The sequence below is a fragment of the Protopterus annectens genome, chromosome 2.part1, assembly GCF_019279795.1.
Source record: "Protopterus annectens isolate FY-2018-M chromosome 2.part1, PAN1.0, whole genome shotgun sequence".
Lineage (NCBI taxonomy): Eukaryota > Metazoa > Chordata > Ceratodontiformes > Protopteridae > Protopterus > Protopterus annectens.
In genome coordinates, this window is record NC_056729.1 from 1,335,041,565 (window position 1) to 1,335,061,549 (window position 19,985).

The 19,985-nt window shown below is 40.4% G+C and overlaps 1 long non-coding RNA gene across 1 annotated transcript in view; it reads left to right on the plus strand.

Moving 5' to 3' along the window:
* LOC122794427 overlaps window positions 1–5,376 on the plus strand; it is a 489,792-nt gene extending 484,416 nt beyond the window's left edge. The window contains exon 4 of the long non-coding RNA XR_006363643.1: window positions 5,246–5,376. This is a non-coding gene — a long non-coding RNA (uncharacterized LOC122794427). The remainder of the gene's footprint in view (window positions 1–5,245) is intronic.
* Window positions 5,377–19,985: the final 14,609 nt, after the last annotated feature.

Sequence of the window (19,985 nt, forward strand, 5' to 3'; positions counted from 1 at the left end):
TATCCAGAATTCTTACTGTAAGATGCTGAAAGGTATGCCCTCTACCAAGAGTCATTTGTAGTAAGTGGTCCTATTCCATCCCTCCCCCAATGTGGACAGACTGTCACTTGCTGTTTTCCATCTTGCTGGCCAACACCTGTTCATTTCCAGGTCAACTGTTTAAACTATATTCATTGGCACTGCATTCACGACTTCACCCATCTGTGCAACAGAACTACCTGTATGTGGTTCAGAAAAACATATCAAAAATGTTTTTTTTTTTCAGAACTAGTACAGGAAGTGGTGCTACAAATGTAGACAGAAGAGGGAATGTAAGCTAAATTTGTGAAAAATAAAATAAAACCAAAATGAGATGTTGCAAAAAAGTATGAGAAAGAGAAAACAGTACTTTAGTAAATACCTGGTCACAATAATTTATTTATTTATTTATTTATTTTGATTTTACATTTGTTTACTGGGTAGTGTCCGACTGGGTTTGGTAGCCCGTTTTCAGCAGAGACCCGGGCAGAAAAGCTCCTTGAATGTACAATACAATTTAAGACATTTGACTAGAACTAGTGTGATTACAATACATTAGCAATACAAAGATTCAGCAGAGTAGTACATCATTTAGGCACTTGGTTACAGAGTTATAACAAATGTAAATGATCAGTTGCTAAGTTGCATATTAATATAGAAGATGAACTTTACGGAGAGGGTTCAGGCAGAAAAGGAGGGGAGAGATATAGAGTGCTTAGACAATAGAGATTCAGTGAGGGGGAGAGAGTTAGTGGGTAAAAGAGAGAATGAGAGAAACAGTAGTGCTGGAAGAGAGAAAGGATAAGGTACTTATAAGTGAAAGGTGGTTGGAGAATTATCCAGGAGAGCAACATGGGCATAGCCAGTTGTTTCTGAGGTGCTGTCTTAGTCTAAATTTGAAATCAGTAAAGGAGGGAGTACTTTGTAAGATTAATGGAAGGGAATTCCAGTACTTAGCAATTTTCATATTCTTAATTGTTAAATGCTTTATCAGATTAATAATGTAATTAAACTGTTTAAGTTCACTGATGGAACTAGTCAGTTATGTTATGCAGTCACATGATCAGCTGTCATAATAGGAGAACAGTGATGAGTCAGTGTGAATATATTTGTAAATCACCCTGTCGTGCCTTCGTTGAAGGTTGGACGTCGAGCTGGCACCTCGGCATTTCGCAAAAAAATCTACTGCCAATCATTACCGGGAAAAAGCCGAAAGACAAACAAACCCTGTTCTGTTCTATGCAACACAAGTAGAAGTTATAGAATTCCAAAATATCTTAAGAGATTTGACATGTACATTTAGAAACAAACTTATGGGATCCAGGAATGAAATTATAATAATGCTTTTTCATGACATTATATGTTCTATTTTTAAGATGTTTATGACCATTTAGATTTTAAAGTTTGCAGTTGTCAAAGCATATTAAATTAAAGTGTTTCCCCAGTTTCAACAACCATATACATTTTAAAACATCTTAAAAGTAGTCCTTTGAAATATTAAATATTTTATGATTGGATTTTATTTTTTCATTTCAAATGGTCACCTTTGTTTTTGAATTTTTTTCATTTTTCATGGTATTGCTGCCCCATGTTATCAAGAGAGTACATAAAATTAATGACTGATACCTGCTCTGCTGTAATTACATTACATTAGCTTGTTGAAGTCTTTTTGACAGTTATTTAGATCTAATGTTCATTGAGGTTCTTTTTATTTTTTCCTACTTTTTTGCCATGTTACTTTTTTGAGACAGTTCCATACGCCACAGCTGTAATGCCTTCATTATTTGTATGATTATATTACTTTACAGTTAATTGCAGTTAATAATGCAGATGTACATAGCTTGCAAATTTCTATCAATTATTACGGGCCATATTCCAAAAGGGCTTGGGTATGCTTAACATGCTATCCCAAGGAATTACTTTCCGCCCAGGTCCAGAACCTTTGGCGCCAATAAACTGCATTTATCTGTAATCAAGTAGCCTTATTAAAAATAAAGGTTCGAAATAGGCTGGTAGTAATAAAGATAAAACAGATCAAGAGAAAACATGTTCAATATAGCAGTGACCTAGGCCTCCTTAGGTCTCTTTCAATAAAGAGCTCAAAAACCAATTAGCTAAAGAAGAAGAAGAAGAGAGAAACATACAAGGAAGCAAATCAGTGCTGGCAAGAGCTGATCTTTTTAGGCAAGGATAAAAGCTTCGGGTAGCAGGTTGCATGTTTAAAACAACATAGGACAATGTAAAGCTGGAGACCCCACTGCTGCAAAGACTGAGTCTTTCTGGAGATACTGCATTCTGAGCTTATCAGCAAAAAATAAACTGTTCTTGGTTACGTCGCCTTAGCTGCAAAGAACTGAATGGCCATTTTAAGTAATCCAGAAGAAGGTGTTCTATGGATGGAAAGGCAGTCAGATTACTTGGGCTTTGACACATGAAAGATTGCGACCAGCTGGCTCAGTGCAATAGAAATGTTGCCTTTTTTATTAAATATGAATGCAAAATGGCCAAAGTCAGTGGCAGCAGAAAAAAAATTCTCTCCATCTTTTTTTAATAAAAAAACACCATAGAACCCTAAAATTTTGTACAACTCTTTGCACCTTGGAATTCATATTTATGAACTCCTGATAGCCATTCTGTGGAAAAGGCTCACAGCGTTCTAGATTCACTGACAGATGACATGATGTCTGTTCCAGAAAATTCCAGAATTGCTACTTAAGATTCCTCTTTGAGCCATACAAATTGTAATTCTAACATAATGTTCAGTTAAACGTGAATTTAAATTTGCAGTATGTTTCTAACATTTACTTTGTGATCCCATGGTATTAAATGCATACATAGCTAAAGTGTACAAATGTGTATAAATGCATGCTTCTTCTTAAGAAAATGGGAATGTATGCCATGCATTATGTCTGGGATCACATGGTCCTCTCATTTTGTACAGCAAAGACACACGCTTGAAATAGTCTGTGCATAGTCGTGAGAGTGTTAAAATGTTTGCTATAAGGTCTTACATTGTATCTGTTAGCACAATATACTTTATTAAATATATGTACTAAAACTTACCTACTGTCTGTAAAAGTGTTTATTGAGTACAGAGTAATAGTCATGTAGTGCATGGAACTGGGTGGTTACACTCAGATATCTGGAAAAAGACAAGCCAGTTGAAAGTTTATATAGCACAAGACCCTTTCTTAATAAATGTTAAGCACTCTCTGCTTCTGTTGCTAAGTTTGGATATCAAGTTAGGCAGCTAAACCTGCCAGTACTGGCCAGAAAACAAGAGCAGCAGAAAAAATAGATTTGTTTCTGCCTGCTGACTGTGCCAGTAATGTATCCTTGACTCTTTGTTACTTAATAGAATGTCTTATACTGTCTTTCTGACAGCACTCGCCAAGTGCTTTATGGCTCTGAAGACTGGCAAAACATTTAGCGTTTTTTTTTTCTTTTGTAACTAGTCGTACATGTAGCAGATAAAGTTCCATGCACTACATGCCCTTTATTATGTGTTCGAGACATGAATCTTGACATCCATGTCTCAAACACATAATAAGCCGGTTGTGATTATGACCTGCTCATAATCCTCTGTAGCTGTTCAGTTTGTTATAGTGGAACCTACCACATTTGGTAGAATAGCACTGAGGTTTAAGGTTATATGGTACAAAGAACTTCATTCTGTACTTGTGGGTTTGATTCCATTAGGCTCTGCTTTCATACTGCATTAGTCCAAGCAGTCCAGTTGCTCCTGCAGTTTTTTCTTCAAGACAATCAAATTTAATACAGTTATCTTGTTAACAAGTTAAAAAAAATCCTTTGACAGAAGTGACCAGAGGCAAAAATATGATAAAAACATTTATGTAATGTGTTCATCCCTGGCTACTCCAGCCATATATTTTGTTGCTGTCAGTGAGAAGTTATGTAAAATGAGGTAACTGGCAATTTTCAGTATAACTATCTATTCCACACACTCAAGCCTTAACCTTGTTTGTAGTGAGTTAATACTTTCTGTTGAATTCCTGGCTGTCCTTGTTCATTCTGTTTTCTACTACTTATTAACTGTTTACTTTGTGGCTAGAAGTTCCATTCCTTCTTTCTGGTTCCCCTTGTATACGCTCTGCAGCTAAGACAGAAGAGAACGTTAAGAAACAAAATGTAGGAGATTAACCTCAAACATCCAGTTCAAGAAGAAGTTAAGTGTGTAATGTCAAACATGATGTCTTAGGTTAACTTTAAAATTAGATCTCCTGAACTTTTCTGACAAGTTTAAGCTGTTTCCTTTATCAATAGGATTAAGCAGAAGAAGCAGAAAAGAAAAAAAAATGCTTTTCATTTAGGATACCTTTACAGTGACTAAGAGTCAGGGCTGGATATTTCACGAATATGTGTTGCCTTGTTGTCCTGTTGTCATTTCCACTGCTTGATGGCTATGGCATTACTGTAAATGTAGGAGATAGGAAAATGAGCATGTCGTTTCAGTTAGTAACTTCATTATGAAAGGAATTTGGCAAGTTAAGCAGGAATGACGAAGTTAAGGTGTCCGTCACTCAAAAACTATTTTAAAAGCTGCTCTCACCCTGCTAGTTAGCAAATGGGAAACATTTGTGTCTGCAAAAGTTATATTCTGTCTTAACATTTAATTAGGATTCTTTTGGTGAAAAAATGCCTCGAAACCAGAAGAACAGGCTAGGTAGCATATTTATGAAATGACGTAGTTTAGAGGTGTTTTCCCTGATTGGAAGATCAGTTGAGACATTACAATGTTTGCACGATGTGCACTTTGTTCAGTTTCACTGCCTACTGATAGCCTACTGTTTCACTCTTTCAACAGCAGACTTGAGGTCTTCCTTCCTGCTCCAGTACCTGTGTCGTGTAGTGACTGCTTGAGAAATGCTGGACGGAGACCAGTTTGGTAAAGTAATTTCTCAAAAGACAATGCAAATTGATAGCTCTGGAATTTGGCTTCCATGTCAAAGAAAGTGCTTTGGGCTCCCAGTTATTATTTCTTCTTGTTCTCTGTCTCAGGCTCGTTTGCTAAGGGATTTTTTCTGAAGCTGGAGACTTCAAGATTTCATTGTGGTTCAAAACCTGTGTGACTCATTAGCCAGAAATTTTCCTATGATTGGTGATAGTGTGGTTTCATTGTGATAGAATGCAAAAAGACATGAGTGAACACATATATGCATGTAGATTTTATTTTGATTCATGTGAAGTATTGTCCATCTTTTGACAGCAAGCAATATCACTGCCAAGTGATAGTGAATAGGACATTGGCATCACCAGTGACTGATGAGGGGGACCTGAATCGGTAAATGCATTTTCTGAGTTTAAAGAGGTGCAACTTCCAATTAACTGAACAAGCAGTAAAGGCAAGTATTTTTAATGTATGTATTTTTAATTTATAGCTTTCAGTTTCTCTTTATATATTCCGTTCCGAAGAAGTTTTTGCTACTTGTAAATGTGAATTCATACTGCAAGTATCTGTTGTGGAGATTGTAATGAAAAGGTTTCAGGTCAGGTGAGGAGGTTATAGATTCTGATTCGAATTTCTGAAAACAAAGTTGTGTTAAAGTCACTGTTCTTTCTTGAAGTGTATGGGTTCTATAGTAAAGATCAAAATTCTATTAAAACAACAGCCATAGTAAACTGCTAAGCATGAAATGGGAGATCTGCAGTTAAACACTGAATTACATGAAAAAAAAGCAAATAGCCATAGCTAGTGCTGTCTCAGGTAGGTGTCATATTGTATTTTTATATCTACTCTATCTGGAAGTCCCAGTTAAACAAGTTTTCAGGTGAAAGGTACCAGCAGTTACTTCCTTTTGAGATAGCAGTACATCTGAGTGACTGAGCACTCTGGCTGCCTTTTACAGTTTGCAGTAAATTATGCTTCTTGTAGGGTTTGCTGTTCATGTATGACTAAAAAAATGGTATGAGCTATTTACAACTATTTTGCAGTTCTAATTGTTTCCTTTTTTATGGGGAGTGCATATTCGCATACCTCTCAACCTCTTAGCTTAAGAAATATGGGCAGAGCCTAAAATAATTGGGGGATAAAGGTCCCAGAATAGGGACAGATTGTAAATATTCCTCTTATAAACTTTAAACAGGACTCGTGTCCGCATGCATTTTCTGAAGGATATGAAGCCTGAAACTTAGATATCTGTCATCATTTAATGACTTCAAGCCTTAATAATTTGCCAATAAACCACAAAATTTTATAAGGAACAGACAAAAAACATGAGTCAAAATCTGGACAGTTGAGAGGTGTGCATATCTGGGAGCAAAAGGTTCTCATAAAATAAAACGCAGATGCCCAGTACAATGATTGTCTACTTTTCCTTTCTGATTGTTGAAGACTTTTTTGTAGAAGTTCCTTCCTCTGCTCTTCTTGGAAATGTGTCTTCCCCCTTGTGCCCCCCCCATCAGAAATTAGTGCCATCTAATCATTTGGATAAACTGTGGGTGCCGTCCTTGTATGGCTTTTTCCTGTCTTTGAATAAAGGTATGTAGGGCTTCGCAGACATGCCTAAGCATGCTTTCTGTACAGAGGCCTCATGAGCTGCCATCTTTCATAGCCCCAGAATTGTGAGTTGTGGCTGTTTTTATCCTTAACCACTGTTACACATTTGGTCATTCCATCACCCAGCATAGGAGGACATTGGGGTGTTTGAAATGTGAAGGTCCATTAATTGTCAAATTTCCAGATACTTGGGTCTGTTGCACCAGTGGGTTATTGTTAGACCATGGAATTCAGAATATTTTAGTATAATTGGATAACAAAAAAATGTGAACTCACTTATTGCACTGTGATGTAAAGCATCAAAGCATGCATATGTAGATGTGTGAAATTTTGGGTGTGGACTGCTCCAGGCAGGAATGTGTGATGCTGGAGACCATGAGTGATGCATTACATTGGATTGGCAGAGATGTGTTTTCACCTTAGAAAAGTATTTGTTCTTTTAATTTATCCATGACCCAGTAGCAAGGACACCAACTGAGCAAGATGTTAAAATGATGTTCCAATCCATAGACAGCAGCACAGCACATATTGCAGAAATTATATGTTACAATGTATCAGGAAAGGAGCTTGTGTGCAATATATTAGTAAATGGGCTACACAGACTGAATAAGAATAGCTTCTAACATAGTTACAGGCCTGGGATACCAGAACAGAAACCTTGCAGCCAGTATGGTAGCTGAGTTTTAAAAGTCGTCATAGCCACAGTTACAGCATTCTGTGACCATTGTAGCATCAGTGGTAGTATTCTGTGGTCATAGTGGCTTCAGTGGTATCATTTTGTGGTCATAGTGGCTTCAGTGGTATCATTCTGTGCACAAGTCGCATGTACAGTACAAGCAGGCTTCCAAATACACACACAGACATGCACATTACTTACAGTATGGCAGATAGCAGAGAGGATTAAGGCTCTGAAATCTTAGAAAACTGCTTCCTGTAGCCAAAGGTTTAGAGTTTGATTGCTTCTCCCTTCATCTTTCTGCTCTGAGGAAGTTACTTAACTAACTGCTGCTTCCTGGTCATCTCTTAAAAAGGGCACGAGTCTCCAGTGGACCTGCCTGGTTGCATGGTTGACAAACATATGTGCAATGCTTTTCAATCTTTTTTGTGGTAGCAGAATCCTAAAAATAAAAAAAATTAAAAATTAAAGTACTACACGTGGAACCATAGATACTTGACTTGCAGAGACAATGTAATTTTATAGCAATTTCATAATAATTCTTTAATGTGTGGAGTGAGCATACGAGTGCACAGCATACATTTAACATCTTCATAGTACAGGACACATCAGGTTCTGATTGTGTCATCACCTGTGCTGATGTAGTTGCAAAGAAGCACCTATGTGCATGTACAGTCCAGGGTTCTCTAACAAGTTAGAATGCCAGTCACAGATAATAAAGCTTACAGACATAAATAAGAAGTCGTATGCATTAAAGGATAACAAAAGCAGTTCACAAAATTCTGTGAATTGTGGTATTCGTTTCTTTGTACAGTGGTAACCATAGTAGGGGCTGCTGCATATGGCTCTGCCTAGGAGATATATGGTGTTTGACAAGTATACATACGTGAACACGTGTATATGTTGTATCCCAAGGCACCTATAGTCTCTGAACATGTCTGCTCAGTTTCATTTGCTGTCTCCATTTTACTGCCGCCTGTACTCTGTATGTCTGCATGGCACTTGTTTGCTTTGCTGTGAACCCTTTGAATTTATTTTCTTTTCTCCCTCCCATAAAAGCAATGTATCCTTATTGAAATTTAGGGTTTGCTGCCTCCTGCCTTCACCCACTTAATCCTGTCATTCCTTGAGTTGCAGCTACAGGCTGAAGCAGTAAGTGCCCACCAAGAACGGCAGTGTACTGCGCTCCGCTCTCATCATTCATGTCATCATTCATGTTACAGAGAAGCACACTGAATAAAGACAAATCTGTGATTCTGTTCATGATTTATTCATCACATGCCTTTAACTGAGAGTCTCTCTGTACCCCTTTGGGGTGGTATGGCTGGTGTCTTTGAGTCTGGCATATGGATTATGCCACTGGTCCCTCCCTGCAGTCTTGTTGTAAACAAAAAAAAAAAATAAACACCTCTCACTCTACTTCTTATAGTAGCTGTATTTCTTGATGACACCTCATAGAAAATATGAGACTACAATGTGTTAAGCAGACACCTGTAATATTTTGATGTATAGAACCCAGATTCAGTTTGTATTTGCATTATGATAATTAATGGAGTTTTCTTTTTCAAGAATCTTGTCCCTTACCATGTCTCGCTGATTGTCCAAAACTGTACATGTTCCTAAACCATATAACAGAAAGTCGAGTGCTGTAATCGTACATTGCATTTAAAACCACACATATACACATCATCAGTGTTCTGTGTGATTTTTTTTTTCTGTTTAATTAGTGCCTTTACATTTATTTACCCACCCCATTCATATCTCAGTAAAAGCTGAACAGGGTGGAAAACAATGTGAATGCAATTGTTAAACACACAGGACAGCGATCACACACACACACACACACACACACACACACACACACACACACACACACACACACACACACACACACACACCCTCCATAGAATATGCAGACACCTGCACACCCATCCGTTCACCCTTCTAAAAATAAGCTATGGAACGATGTTTGGTCTGTACACTCCCATGAACTATTTTCCTCTTAGATCTTATCAACAACGTTTGTTCCTAACAAAAATGGTAAAGCACTGTAATGGGTCAGAAGGCAGTCAAAACAAGCATCAGAAATGAGAAAGCAGTGTGACTTTACTTAGATCTTAACACTGAGGCTTAGTATGGAGTTACCTAAGTCATGGGAATTCTTGCTTTCTTTTTCTAAGCTGTGCTGCAGGGGAGAAATAGAATTTTAAGGTGGGATCAATACAGTCTACATTGATGGGAAAAGTGCACAACACCATATAATGCTGGGGTGTAATTACCCGATGATGCCAATCACTCAGTCAGTCAGATTCATTTAAATATAAAACAAGTACTGAGAAAAACATACTGGAAACCACATACAAAGGCATAGCTTTAAACAGAAGAGGTAAATAAACGTAAAATCTAGGAAAGGCTTAGCAGTATAAAATGCTGGCAGCAACTATAGCTAAAGAATCTGTAATGATAGCGTGAATCTGATCACTAAATGTCTGACCCTCTCCTAGCAAGACAGAGGACTTTGAAACATAGTCTTTGCAAATTCAAAAGTTTCTGTTGTCAACAAGCAAAGCTGTACCGTTGGAATCTCCAGTAATTTGTTAATGTCATGAGTACAAGGTTTGAGAATGGAGATTGTGACATAGGAAGCATTGCAGTTAAGATGGTGTCTGATGTATATGGAAAAAATTCATCAGTGCATCAGTCATGCAGGATTCACTTGGCAGCCACTGTAGCTCACTCCACATCATGAGGATATGGCAGGATGTTCATCGTGCATATAGCTGCAGTCATAACAGATGGGTTCTCCTGCCGTCAGGCGGGTCCTCGGTCAGCCGAATTCCAAAGTCTAGGTCCGGCGTCGGTTGTCGTCGCCTCTTCCCTGACGTCAGTGCGACAGGGGTATAAAGGAACCAGCCGACGCCATTTTCTTCAGTCTTTCTTGCCGCGCGGTGCCCGAAGCAGAAGCAGTTCGCAAGTGCCGGTCGGCCAGCTCCTGAAATTGCGAAAAATTTTGAAACCGAAGTCTTCTTGAAAGCTAAGTACCCCGTTGGGGAAACTTTTCTTGCCTCAGACCGATGTCAGACAAAGTTAACAATTGTATTTCATGTGGGAAGCAAATACCGCATAAGGATTTCCATTCCCTCTGTATACCTTGTTTAGGCCCAGACCACAACGTCTCGGTCTGTCGTTTTTGTGCTACATTCAACAAACGCACTATTAAGCGTCGGGCGGAGTTCGCCCAGCATTATTTTGGAAAAACATTTAACTATATTATGTCGTCGGATACTCCGACTCCAGTTTTGTCTAAAAACCGCAAAGATAAGGACCGACACACGAGGTCCGCGGCCTCTACCGACACCACGCCAAAGCCGACTACACGTGGTCCGGTTCTCAGCGAGGCACCTACGCAGCCCCTGACTACCGACGACACTTCATTGGCGGTGTCTCCTGTGCCCGATGTCGCAGGCTCCTCGGCCCACACCCCGACTACAGATACCGAAGCCACTCTTGGCGTTGAACCTCACAATGTGGACAGGTCTACCTCCACTCAAGGTGTCTTCAGACCTTCCTCTTCTTTTTCCATCAAGGCTTTCACTAAGTCTAAAGCAGCCATGCATTCTAAGAGACAAGCTACACAGGGCCCATCTCCAGGCCCCATGCCTAAGAAACAGATGCTTAAAATGGCTGAGGATTTAATTACTCTTATCAGGGGTTCTCAACCCCCACCGGACAAAAGGCCCAGAGTGGAGGAAGAATCCCCCTCCTCTGATCAGGGCTCCATTATTTCAGAGCACTCTGATGATCAGGAACATTCTTACTCCCCTTTTGAAGACTCTGATGCAGAGGAGTTCATTCCTTCTGTATCCCCCCACAGAAGTCATTAGGGACCCAAGTTGATAGCAATCTCTCATTTGACAACCACGTGGCGAAAGTGGTTAGAAAAACATTTTATATAGCCCACCTAATCATGAAGGGATTCACATCTAGATCAGGGGAGGTCATCGTGCCTCTTTACTCATCCCTCATCAGGCCCATAATTGAGAACAATGCCCCTTTTGGGATGTACCTTACCAGACACCTGCAGCAACTGAAAAGACCCCAAAAGTACCTCACCAAGAGGATCAAAGGGCTCAAACAGATGCCATATGCTGCCCGGTTAAAGAAACTCCAGCTCTACTCAGTGGCATACCGCCTGCTCAGAGGTGATCTGTGCCTGACGTATAAAGCCATGTCCAACCCGGAATTAATGGACATGCTGCACCTCAGAAAATCCAAATCCCATCGAGCTACGCGCTCGAGAGACTTGAACCTCAGCACTGAAATAAATAGGACATGCTGGAGGGACAGATTCATAACCCAGAGGCTCCCTTCACTCTGGAATAAAATCCCAGTCCAGGTTAGGCAGAGTCCCACATTGACTCTCTTCAAGAGGAATCTTGATGAGTGGATGGGAGATCATTGGTTTACCCCGGCTATCACTTCTCTGTCACTGTTAGACAGAGGCACAGTATACTAACCTCAAAAAAAAGGCATAGCAAAATTAATTTAAAATGGGTGGCGAAAGCCAAACACACTCTGGCTAGGCTTATAAATGCCCTAGGGCAGATAGCCTAGTATGAACCTATGAACCTATGAACCTAAGGAAAGCCAATTTCCAAACAGACAATCTCAAAATGGATATCCCACTGCATACGCTTTTGCTATTCTTTTCATGGCAAAACTGTACCTACAGGCATCAGATCTCACTCCACAAGGGCCACGGCTACCTCTGCAGCTTTTCTCAGATGAGTTCCTACCAAAGACATTTTGGAAGCAGCCACTTGGAGTTCTGTGCATACCTTCTCCAAGCACTACCACCTACCATTATACTCCAAAACTAGAGCAGGCTTTGCCACTGCAGTCTTGCAAGGCATCCTGGCTCCTCCTAGTTCCACCTAGTGCCTACCACCCCTTTCTTAGCTTTGGGATTCTACCCATCTGTTATGACTGCAGCTGTATGCACGATGAACATAGTACAGTTTTGTACCTACCATAAATGTAGATGTTCGAGTGCTAATACAGCTGCAGTCCAGGTTTCCCTCCCTCCTTCCCCTCTTGGGACAGGCCTATTGGCTAACACCTCCTCATACAACCTGATTGAGGTATTCATTTATGGTATATTTGCTTGCAACTACTGTATTTTGATTATATTGCATTGCTTTATTACACAAATTTATGTATTGCCTTCCTTCTGGGGGCACCTGACATCTGGGGCAAGAAAAACTGAAGAAAATGGCGTCGGCTGGTTCCTTTATACCCCTGTCACACTGACATCAGGGAAGAGGCGACGACAACCGACGCTGGACCTAGACTTTGGAATTCGGCCGACCGAGGACCCGCCTGACGGCAGGAGAACCCATCTGTTATGACTGCAGCTGTATTAGCACTCGAACATCTACATTTATGGTAGGTACAAAACTGTACTTTCAGAGACGTCTGGATACCGTACTGACACCAAGAATGGATCCTTGGGCAACACCCAGTGTGACTTGTAATAAAGGAGAGAGTTCTTGCCTCTGCAGTACTGCTTGCTGTCTACCTGTTAAATAACTTTGAAACCAGGTAATGGTGGGTTTGCTAAGATTCAGTTCTGAGAGGGACTTAATGAGTTTGTTGTGGTTAACCATATCAAATGCCTTAGAGAGGTCAAGAAAGATAGCAGAGACACAGTTGCCATTATTTCTGTGGTTGTTTACTATATGAGTGAATGACATAAAGACTGTTGTAGTGCTGTGATAGGGCCTGATGCCATGTTGAGTGTTTGTGAGAAGGTTGTGGGTGTTGAGGTAATGCATGATTTGTGTGTATACACCTCTCCGGTATTTTGGACAGAGGTGATAGAATTGCTATGGGCTGATAGTTGGTTATCTGTTTTGAGTTACCCCCTTTGTGCAGTGGAATAATGTGACAAATTTTCCATTTCTCAGGGACTCGATTTTTGGATATTGAACGGTTATAAGAATGAATAGACGGAATGCAGTGGCATCAGCAGCTATTTTCAGAAATTCAGCTGGTAGTTTATTGGTGACTAAGGTGGTAGGTTTCAGTTTCTTAAGAAGTTTCTTAATTGTATTAGAACAGACAGGATGGAAGGTAAAGCCATTGTTTTTAATGTGATAATTGGGTGGTTGGTTGGAGGATGGGCAGTTTTGTGACTTGGCTAATGCAAGAATGGATTCAGTGAAGAATTTGTTGAAATGGGTGGCAACATTAAGTGAGGTATCAGTTATGGTTGGAGTGGAGTACCTGATTTTCCAGGACGGTGAATGTTGTTAATGGCTGTCCAGAATTTTTTGGAATAGTTATTTTGATATTTGGTTTGTATAATGTGGTAGTAGCTAATTTTGTCTATTTTGACACATTTCTTTGACTTGTTATGGAGTTCAAGATATTCCTGTTTATCTATAAGGGATCAAGTTTTGTGCCAGTGGGCCCAGGCTTTATCTCTGGCTTTCAACAGCGATTTTGTATAAGTTTTATCCACTAGAAATTCTATATTTATTTAGTCCAAGCCCCAGTCGATAACATTCCACATTACATTCCTGACTGATTATCCATAAAATGCTTGCCCATCACCTTCAAGTGCCTGATACATCTGCAGGTCTATGGGCTTTTATGAAGTTGTAACCAGGTACTAGTATTATTTGCAAGGCTATGGAATATATTCTAGCTGAACTAGTAAACTCTGATATAGGCGACATATCCCTGAATACACATCAGTACGGCTTTTTAAAAAGTAGATTATGACTGTTCAACCTGGGTGAATTCTTTCAAAGGGTTACTGTGTCCATGAAAAAGGAGCATGCATTCCACACTGATTTCCTAGATCTTGCCAAGGCCTTTGACAGTACTCCGTATGCTGGGATTATTGACAAACTTTCCCAGTTCAACATGAACCCATTCATGGTTTGCTAGATTGTTAATTTCTTTTCTGACAAACCCATACTATTAACGTTACAGGTATTTGCTCGACAGAAAAAATGTCACTAAGGGTGTTTTATGAGGTTCTGTACTGGGTCCCTTCCCACACCTCTCAAGTGCCCAGATTCTGGTAGAATGTCCAGATTTTCTGCATGATATTTTTGGTCACTTCTTCAAAAAAACTGTGGTTTTCTGCCAAATCACTGAAGATTGAAGTCACAAAACAATGGCATACATTTGAGTTTCAAACTTTATATACTTCAGAAAATGCATGCTAATACAAATCTTGTTATTCTAGTAACTTTATAAGAGGAATATTTAAAATCTGTCCCTATTTTTGGGCCTTTGCCCCAATTATTTTAGACTTTGTCCAGATTTTTTTTTTTTTTTTTGCTAAGAGGTTGAGGTAAATTCCTTCTTCTTTAGTATATATTTCTGTGACATAAAAGCTGATATTACGGGACTTTGACTAAACATGTTTGCAGATGATTGCAAACTGCTAGTGGCTATCATATCCCATTCTGATACTCAAATTCTTCAGCCAGGGCTAGATCAGACAAATGCTTAGTATTTTGATCATGCCTCAGCACCAATAAATGCAGCGCATTTACCTTTGTTAAACCTAGCTTCACTACTACTTACCTTATAGAGAACATTACCTTTGTTAAACCTAGCCTCACTACGACTTGCCTTATAGAGAGCATTACCTTTGTTAAACCTAGCCTCACTACTTCTTACCTTATAGAGAGCATTACCTTTGTCAAACCTAGCTTCACTAGTATGTACCTTATAGAGAGCATTCTACTTAAGTTTGACACAGTCATCAGGGACTTACCACAATTTCTCTGTGGTGGTTAGAAAGAAGTCATAGTCCCACTTTATATATTCGTTATTAAGCCCATCACTGGAAGTAATGCACCCCTCAGTATGTACCTCACTAAGAACTTAAAGCAGCTTGAGAGACCTCAGTGTTTTTTCTTGAAAAAGATCTCAGGTCTCAGGGCCCATAGCTACTCTGATAAACTAAAATCCCTGTCCCTCTACTTAGTGTCATACAGACTCCTGAGGAGTGGTTTCTGCTTAGCATTGTGTGCTATGAACAAGCCAGCATTTGTGAACTCCTTCACCTTAACAGAGCAAGTGGCAAAGCAAACACCAGTTCTAGAGACCTAAACCTGCACAAAATCAAGTGACAATTGCCAAACCCAATGCATCCCCTATTGCTTACCTATCAAGCAGAGTACTTCCCTAGCAACCTTTAAAACTTTCCTGGATGACTGATCTCAAATTTTCACCAGGGATATGTGAAAAAAGTGTGCTGGGAGAGTACATTTTTCTTCTCCCACAAGTACTGGGTAATGCGGCTGAGATGCTTGATGGTCTTCTTTGGCCATGAGTAATAGTAATGACCTAAGTGATATTTAAGAGTACCTCAACTGGGCTTTTTTAAACTTTCTGAATAACGGGAATAATTTGCAGCAGAGTCTGCATGAGTTTTTTTTTTCTTTTTTCCAGGGGCTCTATTTTCCTGCCACATCCAAAAGACATGCTATAGGTCAGTCAGTAGTGTGAGTGCACATAATGTACATGTTTGCATCCTGTTAGACTGGTATCTTGTGCGGGATTAATTTCTCTACCTCACACGCATTAAATTTGATGCTAGTATCTGTCTCACAGGCAGCCATGAATTGCAATAGGCAGGTTAACTGGAGACTAATTGACTGAATGAATGAACGACTAAATATGGCTTCCCAAATGCTACCAAAGGATTTGTTCATGGATTTTTCCTTGCCCATTGGGATTGGGCTATGCAAGTGATTCCCAATGCCTGTGTGGAGATCTGGAAAAGGATAAAGGCACATCAGGCATAAATGACAAGACTTCATCTTAAATGTGTCACCAAGCGACCGCCTGCTCTTACTTTTAGAAATGTCTGAGTTGTTCCATTTAAAGAAATAATGATCTAGTGCAGTTTATACTACTTTGCAAACTTGTTGTAACAAACTCCTACTCCCTCCTTGTCCAAGGACTTTACTGAAGCTGCTGTGTGCCTACAACATACCTGGACAATCCAGTTTGTATCTAGATTTACCTTAAAACAAAAGTGTCCTTGAAGAAGAGGGCACCTCTCTTCCCTTATGTTCTATAGAATGTTCTTCCCAGTAAGACCAAGGAATCCACTTATGTTACAACTTTCAAATTCAGCCTAAACATCCACTGTAAGGGAAGAAGTAGTGGGTGGTTGTGGCTCTCATGTATATTAACACTGCTACCGCATCCACCACTAAGACTTAATAGGTCGCTCCATGTCAACCCATTTTGTAATTATTTCCTATAGTAGTTGTGTTCTACCGGTTGATGTATGTAATGCAAACATTAATAATTTTGTTTCACATGTATTTTTTGAGATATGCTTGTCTCTTTTCCAGGCTGTGGTAGGAAAGGTCCTTTGAGCAATCTAATTATGTGATTAATAAATAACTAAATCAGTCACCTTCTTGACACCACTACTGTAGCAATTGCATTCTCAGCTTTAGATGCAGCCAAACAGTATGGTCTGTGACAGCTTGTCCCAAGGTAATACCGTAAATTATTCCACTGAGGAACTGACTTCTCACCTGGTGGGAAATTGAATTTATGTGTTCATGAGGCAGGTGAACTGATCCATTATAGACCCTTTGGTTGCCATGTTAAGCGTCACACGGGCAACGGTACCTGCAGAATATACAATCAGTTTAGAGGAAACAATTAAGCAACATGTTTTTTCTGGAGTTAGGAGACATGCAGAGTACCATACAAAAACTATGTTGTATTGTAATTAATTTCAGTGCAAAACTGTTTCTATTCTTAAGGCTGTTAAGGTGCTTGGGGTTGTGTTCCTGTTTGTAGTAATGCTTAACAGGTTACTTTCAGTAGTTCCACGTTTTAGTTATTTGTACACATACTCATTCATTTACTGGTAGAGCAGGTGAGATAATGTTTGCACAGCTTTTCAGCATCTGTCTAATACAAAATGTACTGATGAAACAGTCATTTGTTGTGAAAATGCTGTTACCTGCCTGAAGTGTGTTGTCTACTGTAGAAAGCATGCTGGTCTATGTTATACAGTACCGCTTTTAAACTAACGTTTGTATTTGTAAGACACAATGACGTAACAGTGGATATAAAGTGGACCAAATTAGCAGTGTCCATCAAGTCTTGTGCATACAACAGCAATAGAAATAAATGTGGGGTAGGTGCTGCAGCACTAAGAGACAGGGCAACTAGGAAACTATCAGACAGTGAGATGATGGCAAAAGTGGCATCACTGTAGGAAAGAGAAAGTTAGTGGTCTCACATCAAGATAGTCATGAAGACCCCCATCTGTAGTATCATGTGTGGTTTACGAGACCTTGCTGTTAGCATCACAGATTAGTTGGACAGTTAAAGGAGGGCAACAAAACTGGTGCAAGATGGTGTAAGAACTTAGCATGTGTAGTCTTGAATAAATTAACTAATGTCAAGGGCCTTTAGCTGACCAAATTAGCAGAAGACTGCAAACTGGGAGGTATCATAAATTCCCCCATGACACAAACATCTTACAAGAGGGTCTAACACAGAGAAATGACTGGTGCAAAAGTGATGCCAAGAAATGCATTCATAGGTTCATAGGTTCATACTAGGCTATCTGCCCTAGGGCATTTATAAGCCTAGCCAGAGTATGTTTGGCTTTCGCCACCCATTTTAAATTAATTTTGCTATGCCCTTTTTCGAGGTTAGTATACTGTGCCTCTGTCTAACAGTGACACAGAAGTGATAACCGGGGTAAACCTACGATCTCCCATCCACTCATCAAGATTCCTCTTGAAGAGAGTCAATGAGGGACTCTGCCTAACCTGGACTGGGATTTTATTCCAGAGTGAAGGGAGCCTCTGGGTTATGAATCTGTCCCTCCAGCATGTCCTATTTATTTCAGAGCTGAGGTTCAAGTCTCTCGAGCGCGTAGCTTGGTGGGATTTGGATTTTTTGAGGTGCAGCATGTCCCTTAATTCCGGGTTGGACATGGCTTTATACGTCAGGCACAGATCGCCTCTAAGCAGGCGGTATGCCACTGAGTAGAGCTGGAGTTTCTTTAACCGGGCAGCATATGGCATCTGTTTGAGCCCTTTGATCCTCTTGGTGAGGTACTTTTGGGGTCTTTCCAGTTGCTGCAGGTGTTTGGTAAGGTACATCCCAAAAGGGGCATTGTACTCTATTATGGGCCTGATGAGGGATGAGTAAAGAGGCACGATGACGTCCCCTGATCTAGATGTGAATCCCTTCATGATTAGGTGGGCTATATAAAATGTTTTTCTAACCACTTTGGCCACGTGGTTGTCAAATGAGAGATTGCTATCAACTTGGGTCCCCAGGTCCCTAATTACTTCTTCTGTACTTAATGGATTACCACCTATGTGGTAATTTGTGGGCACTTTGTTTTTGCCAAAGGGGATGACTATACACTTTTTGGCATTTAGTTTGAGGCCATGGCTCTGGCACCAGTTGTCTGTTTGTATGAGGCCCTTTTGGAGGATGCTTGTGTCGGCTAGAGAGTCGATTATGGCGCCCAGTTTGCAGTCATCTGCGAATTTGGTCAGCCACAATCCTTCCGTGTTGGCCTGTACCTCCGAGAAATATATACCGAACAAGAGAGGTCCCAGGACTGAGCCCTGTGGGACGCCACTTGTAACTGGTTTGGAGTCTGACATGGCTCCAGCAATTCTAACCATGTGGGTTCTGTCCTTGAGCCAGTTTGCAACCCATCTAGTGACATAGGGGTTTATATGTAAGCTGGTGAGCTTATCTATAATGCCCGAGTGGGGTATTGTATCGAAGGCTTTTGCGAGGTCCAGGTAGGCTGTGTGGACCACCTGCCCTTCGTCAATGGCCTTGGTGACGGTTTCAAAGAAGTCGACCAGGTTTAAGAGGCAGGATCTGCCCTTAATAAAGCCGAACTGGGTAGGATCCAGTGTCTGTAGGTCCCCAATATCTTTATTTATGAGGTCCATGATGATCCTTTCCATAGCTTTGCAGACCAAGCTAGTCAGGCTTATGGGGCAATAGTTTCCAGGGTCCGTTGAGGCACCACCTTTGTGGAGAGGGACCACTGTTGATGTACGCCACTCTTTGGGTACATATCCTGTAGTAAGGCTGAGATTGAACAGTAGTTTTATGTTTGGGTTTAGCTCTTCTTGGAGTTCATGTAGGACGCAGCCCGGGACACCGTCTGGTCCCATTGATGCTGTGTTTTTTGCTTTGGAGAGGGCGGCTCTTACCTGAGCATCTGAGATGTCAGGGGGCAGCACTCTGCTGGGATAGATATTTGCCCTTTTGGTGGGGGGGGGAGTTTGCACTGAATCTGTCAGCTAGGATGTTGGCAATGTCTGTGGGTTCAGTGTATTTTTTATCATTTTGGACTAATTCTGAGCATATCTGGGAATTCCCACCCAGGTTCCTAACATAACTAAAGAAAGCCTTGTGATTATCCTTAGTGTCCTGTGCAATTTTTCTCTCGAAGCTGGCCTTAGACGATTTTATGAGTGCCCGTAGTTTTTTGCTAATACTGATCAGAGATGCCTTCCCTTTTTGGGATTTTGCTCTGTCATGTAGTAGCTTCCTCCTTCTGTTGTATAGTTTGTTTATGGCTGGGGTCCACCAGACAGGACGTCTGCCTTTGGAGGATTGGGTCTTGGTTTTATTTTGGATTGCATGATCCATGCATTCCTGAAGGTGTTCATAGACTGCATTTATAAAGGATTCTGCGGTCTGGGCCGTATTTTCCACAGGCCCGGGGGC